Consider the following 7,442-nt stretch of genomic DNA (forward strand, 5'->3'; position numbering starts at 1 on the left):
TTAAGACTTTTTTCGCAATTACAACTTTTTTCTCGCAACTATGACTTTTACGCAATTAAGACTTTTTTCTTGCAATTATGACTTTTTTTTTCACAATTATGACTTTTTTTTCGCAATTGCAATTTTTTTCTCGCAGCTATGGCGTTTTTAGCAATTATGACTTTTTATTACAATTATGACTTTTCTCTCAAAATTATGACTTTTCTTGCAGTTATGAATTTTTTTCAAGCAGTTATGATTTTTTCGTAATTATGACAATAATTATGACTTTTTTCGCAATTACGTCTTTTTTTATCGCAATTGACTTTTTCGCACTTACAAGTTTGTTTTTTTTTGCCAATTACGACTTTTTTTTCTCAAAGTTTTTCGCATTTTTGACTTTTCTGAAAATGTACTTTTTCTCACAATTATTACTTTTTTCAACCAATAATGGCATTTCTTGCAACTGTGACTTTTATCTCGCAGTTGTCTTTCTTCTTGCAATTCCACACTCTTCTGACTTTTTATCTTGCAGTTATTCTTTTTTTTCTTGCAATTATTACGTATTCGCTATTTACTTTTTTTCTTAATTTCTAACAATTCAGTTTCCCCTCACAGATCTTTACCTATAAGCCTTTACCTTTCATTCCATTTCTTCCCACCTCTTCATCTGTGTTTTTTCATTTTTTTATTTTGGCGAGTGGGCATTAGATTCCTCTCTATATAAAGCGATCTGTAGGCGGACGCAGGAGGTGGCAGAGAGAACAGAGCGATGGAGAGAATGAAACGGAGTGGGAGTGATTTTCTTTTCAAAACTCTTTCAGACCTTTTTTTTTTTTTTTTTTTTTGCTCTTGCTGAGTCTCCAACACGAGATTCCTGCGGCGTTTGAAGCCAAACCACTCGTATGTTATCTGGTCAATGTCAGATGAAGCCAATCTCGCCCACGCAGACTCTTATGTAAGGATGTGCACTTTTTATCGCTTTCTCTGTTGGAAAATGACACTAACGTGCCTTTTTGAACAATTCGGCACATTTGTTTTTATGCATGTTTGCACTGAGGACGTTCGGTGAAATCAGTCACTCAACATTTGAATTGACAATAGTCAAATTATGAACAAACTAATGGTGAGGTTTTGAGGGTTTAAACACGTTTGCTTTAAAGTAACCACTTGTTTTTTTATATTTTGGGAAATCAAACGTCAGTCCTTCCCACTGTTTCCATCGATCCAGGAGAATGTGATGCTCTTTTTTTTCTTTTTGGTTTAGCACTTGGGCGTAAAGCTGCAGGAAAACACACATCAAACAGTAAAATCTCTCTTTCTGTCTCTTTCTTTCTCAATTGTTAAAATCTTTGGCAGGAACTATGTGTTTTTAAAAATGTCTGTTATGACTAATGATGAATTTCACAAAACTTGTCAAGAACTCGTCTAGCTCATATTTAAACCATTTATTTTGAGCCATTTGAACATTTAGTCTTTTTAGCATTGTGGAAATTTTTTTTCAATCGATATTAAAATAATTATGAATGTTTTACCCATGTATATTTTCTGTATATATTATGTGTATTTTTTATTTTTTATATTTTCATTTTTTTTTTCTAATTTTCTTTTAAATTCTCGTTACAAAAAAGTAATTTAACACCATAGTAGTATTTTTTTTAATGAGAATATAAATGAAAATCATAATTGAAAATAATGAAAAATACAAAAACAACATCCAGCTGTTATACATAAATAATTTCAGTTTATCAATATAATGGTAATGAAAAAAAAAGTAGGATGCATTTATATTTATTAAATTTATTGCAAAATAAAAAATAAAAAACTTAAATGAAAATCATCACTGACAATAATGGAAAAATATAGCAAATATAACTATGGTGTATAAATACTTACATTTAAATAAAATAAATTAAATTGTATCAATATTATCTTTCTTCAGGCTAAATATTTTTTTTATTGTTTTCAAAGTAGATAAAAATAACAAACAACTACGGTGTATAAATATTTAAGTAAATCAGTATTTTTCATATTAAAAATCTCAACGGCCCTAAAAGTAGGATGCATTTTCTTATTTCTCTATTTTGACAATTGATATTTAAATAAAAAATAATAATAAATTAAATAAAACTACTTATTCACCATATAAGTGTATAAAAAAGTAAACTTTTATATACTTTGAATTAGTTTTTGTAATTAGAATTTAATGAAAATTGCAAAATAAATACAACAATAAATACTTAAGTAAATCAATGTTTGGTTTTGTTTTAATGTAAAAAAAATCTTAATGCTCCTACCAATAGTGTATTTCCTTGAGGCTAAATATTATTTTGTATATATATATTGATATAATATGACACAGATGTGCTTTTGCCAGGTTTTGTGAGATTCATCTGCAAACGTATTCATGCATTTCTTCGAACAACAGCCGAATAGAACAAAAAAAGGCAAATCCGAGAGTATTTTATTGACTGTTGTAAATGTTTGTTGTGATTTTTCTAAATGATGGTTTTAATTGGAACTGAATTGAGTTTATTTAATTCTGATTCTTAACTGACAGATTTGACCAATAAGCTTTAATCTGTTCGCCGCTGGAGAAAAGAGGCTTATTTTTGTTGATTCGTGTAGATTTACAGATCTTAATATATTTAAAATATCATATTAACTTAAGTATGTTCTTCTTTTTGGCATTTATGTGTTCTTTTATTTGTATTTCCATTTATTCCAAGTCGTTTTTGACTTTTTCGGACAATATCTGTGATGTTTTTTCTTTCTGTCGTTTTGAAACGTTGAGCGAACGTTGTGAGAACGTTTTAATTGCATCTCAGAGAATGTTTTGTGTTTTGTGTCCAAAAAACGGTGCCAGTATCATCTCCGAAATGACTTTATTAATACTGTAAGATACGGACCAAAAGAGCAAAATCATGATTGCTTTATTTAATACGTTGTGGTCCATTTCATTTCATGGATTTAGAATATGTTGTTCTGAGAATCATATTTATTAACAATCTTACATGTGATCAAAGTAGATCAACCGTGATTTTATTTTTGATATTGTTGTTTTTCAGTCATTGGAGGATAATGTATTTGTGCAATAACATTGTTTGTTTGTTTGTTCGTAACCAGAATTAAAACCATCTATGACTTAATATGGAGAGAACTGTCATTTTTAATGCATTTACTGAACTTTTTATGTATGAGAGGTATTTTCTACCAATTTTAAATAAATCAATTTAATTCTAAAAATGAAAACCAGATTAACAATTTCATTATAAAAAGTTAAATTAAATGATTTTATTTTAATTTGCATTTTCCGACAAATTGAAAAATAAAATGCAGTTGGTGATTTGACATTTAATTTTCGCAATCTCGAGTCAAAGCTACCAATCTTAAAATGAAAAGATAAACGTGAAAAAGAAAATGCAAATCCATTTTTTTTTTACAAAGCTTTTTATGTATGTAATATAATAGTGACACAATTCAAATCAAAATGTAAAGTTTTGTTTTATTGTCTTTTATTGCAGTTTTTATTTTGGTTTTCATTTTCAAAGTCAACTTGTATGCAAATTATATGTTAATAAGGGGGCGTGGTTTATTGTTTGAGCGATGTACAGAGGCCCATTCACACCACAGTTAAGTAAAAAGTCATTATTATGAGCTATTTAGTCATTAATATGTTTGTTTCTCATTACTTTGATGTACAAAATTATATTTTTTTACTTAACTGTGGTGGGAATGGGCCATAAGTCGCTCAAACTATATGCCCCGCCCACTGATTAACATAGAATTTGCATACAAGTTGACTTTGAAAATGAAAACTGAAATAAGAGACAATAAAACGAAAAATAAACTTTAGATTTTGATTTGAATTGTGTCACTATTGCGTGAGCATAAATAAACAGCTTTGAAAAAAACTTCTTTTTCACATCTACCTTTTCATTTTAAGATTAGCAGCTTTGACTCGAGATTGCAGTGAAAATTAGATGTCAAATCACCAAATGCATTTTATTTTTTCATTTGTCAGGGAAAATGGAAATTAAAATGAAATAATTTCATATTTTCAAATTCGGCACAAATTTTGCATATGGCTTTTTATAATGAAATTGTTCATCTGGTTTTCATTTTCAAAATGCATTACATATTTACATGTATATTCTGTATCACAATAACCCAAATGCATTATGATGGTTTAAAAAAATGTATATTTCTATTGGAAATCAAGACAAAAACACTAATAAGAAATAATTTTTGCAGTTTTGCAAAATCATCACCACAAGAAAGTGTTTGTGCAGAAAAATATCAACACTTACCTTAAGTTTATGAGGTAAAGTCTTTGTTTCTCAGGGTTTCAGACTTGTGCTCGTTAATTCCAAAGTTCCTTTTTAAATAGTCTTTGTTAATTCTAAATTGACTATTCTATCCTCCATTTTATTTTGCCCGCGTTGACTAACCGTCAAAATACCGGAAGTGCCGCATTTCACAAACAAGAACCCATGAAGCATTAGACTGTTTTCCAAGACTGCATTATATATTAAACCCATTTTAAAAATCATAATTAAGCATTATTGTGAATTCACAAACGCTACGATTTAGTTAAATAAATAAATAAATAAATGTGCGTTAATTATGCACGTACGTACGTGTTTACGTACGTGCGTCTCATAGCAGCTCCATTTACTTGGAAGGGCCAGTCCTGAGAAACATCGTGTATGCTGCTCCACAGGAACTGTCATTATTTTCATGTTTTGACCGTCTCAATCTCCATCTCTGCATGTTGTTGTGGGTTTGGATTTATTATAATATTCATCGGGGAACGCAACGTGCACCATTTCATCAGATCTGTAAGGTAAGTAATAATTTATAAACCGATCGCGATTTCAAAATAAAAGTTCAAACCCTCACTTTGAGTTTTGATGTCCACATATTCATTAAATTACTGTGACTATATCATTTCTATGGTTAAGATATTAAAGATTAAGTGGACATTTGATTTAAATGTTAAGTCAGTATTAAGGATTAGCGCGCCAGTAATATATAACTAGATAAAAAAAGTTTGTCAAGACAAAGTTGGCTTGAGAAAGCCGGACCAGAAAGTTTGAAAAGTTAGAAAAGTTTTATGTTTGAAAAGTTTTAATGTTTTACAGCATGATTAGCAAGTTAATAACATGTTGTTAGCATGATTAGCAAGTTAATAGCATGTGACTAGTACGTTTCTAGCATGATTAGCAAGTTGTTAGCATGATTAGCATGTCACTAGCATGTTATTAACATGATTAGCAAGTTAATAGCATGTGACTAGTACGTTTCTAGCATGATTAGCAAGTTGTTAGCATGATTAGCATGTCACTAGCATGTTATTAACATGATTAGCAAGTTAATAGCATGTGACTAGTACGTTTCTAGCATGATTAGCTAGTTGTTAGCATGATTAGCATGTCACTAGCATGTTATTAACATGATTAGCAAGTTAATAGCATGTGACTAGTATGTTTGTAGCATAATTAGCATGTCACTAGCAAGTTGTTAGCATGCTTTTAGCATGATTAGCAAGTTACTAGCACAATACTAACATGATTATCATATTGTTTAGCATACTTTTAATTTATTTCATTAAAATAAAATGTTCTTAAGCAAAATTGTAGATTTTTTTTTGGTGTGGAAAATTAGTCGTTTAGATTAATCGTTAGAATAATCAATATAAAAACAGTTAGTGGCAGCCCTATTTCAGACTGTAGATTTTAACATGAAAACTTTTATAATTGTACATAATGTTGACAATATTTGTCTGTTTTTCTCCTCCAAGGTTTCATAAACAGCATATGTTCTGGTGGTCCTTTTGTAATGCTGGTTTCTGATTGGTCGGCTTGTTTGGATCTGATTGGCTGTCGCTCAGGTAAGTAGGTTATAAAGCCCTGAGTGAGTTTCAGCTGAGAGTCATTTCATTCATACACGAATACAAATGAGAAACACCATCTGTTACAGAAATGCAGAAACCAGTTACTATATAATAATTATTTTTCAAAACTGTAAACAAAATCACATTTGTGACTCTGGAGCACAAAAACAGTCTTTTATTTGTATCAATAGCTAAAAATACATTGTATGGGTCAAAATGATCATTTTTTCTTTTATGCCAAAAACCATTAGGATATTAAGTAAAGATCATGTTCCATGAAGATATTTAGTGAATTTTCTAGTATAAATATATTAACTTAATTTTTTATTAGTAATATGCATAGTTAAGAACTTCATTTGGACAACTTAAAAAAAAAATTTTTTTTAACCAATTTTCTAGCAATTTCTAAGTGAAAATTGTTTCTATGCCAAATTTATTCAATAAATTTGACAAAATAGTGTACTTGAATACATGTATAATGTTTAAATTAATTTTTTTGTTAGTAATTTTGTCTCTAATATTTTTTTAAAATATGAGAAGAAAAATTCTGCAAGATAAAAAAAAAGATTAAAAAAATCGACTTAATTCAAAAATTTAACAAGATTATTTTTCTAACCCCACTGGAAAATATTTCCTTGTTTTAAGCAAAACACAAAAAATTCTCCTCTTTTTTTTATTCAGAAAATTCATAATATTGTAAGTCATTAATATATTAAATTGTATGAAACTCAAAATTGCCAAAAAATGAAAAACCTACATCTAAACATTCTTAAATGAAGATACAATAACATCAAGATATAAACCCTTGTTTTCTGAAAACAAAAGCATAAGGTCATAAGGGTCAATGTTTTTTAAATCAGATATTTAAAGAGTTGCATCTCAGCCAAATATTGTCCTATCATAACAAACCATACATCAATGGAAAGCTTATTTATTCAACTTTCGGTGATGAATAAATCTCAATTAAAGAAAAAAGACTCTTATGACTGGTTTTGTGGTCCAGTTTCACATTTAATATTACTTTTACAATTTCTTTGTAATTATTTGTGAAAGTATGTGTAATTTCGGAGTTAAAATTGTTACTATGCCAAATTAGTTTCAGTCGACCACAGAAAATAAATGTGACTATATAGTGTACTTGAATATATGAGTGATGTTTCAATTGTTTGGAAATCTGCTCTGCAAAAAAAAAAAATGATTTATAGTATAAGTATCTAACATTTATTTAAAAATTTGACAAGCAAAATGACCCACAATATTGTGTCTTGTTAAAACAACAAAATATGTTTTTTGGATTATTTTTATAACCATTCATAATATTGTAAGTCATTATTATATTAAATTGTGTGAATCTTAACATTGCCATAAATAAAAATCCTAAGATTCTTGAATGAATATACAAAAAAATTAGTAGAAAGAAAAACATTAAGATAGCCTTGTTTTCTGGAGAAAAAAAAAATCAAAATTAGATGCTTTTACTGTATTTTTAAAACAAGGAACAATGTTAATGGGATCAGAAAAATTAAATTTAAAGGAAAATTTTGATCATTTTTCTGACGACAATAGA

The sequence above is a fragment of the Garra rufa genome, chromosome 14 (genome assembly GCF_049309525.1).
Source record: "Garra rufa chromosome 14, GarRuf1.0, whole genome shotgun sequence".
Taxonomy (NCBI): Eukaryota; Metazoa; Chordata; class Actinopteri; order Cypriniformes; family Cyprinidae; genus Garra; species Garra rufa.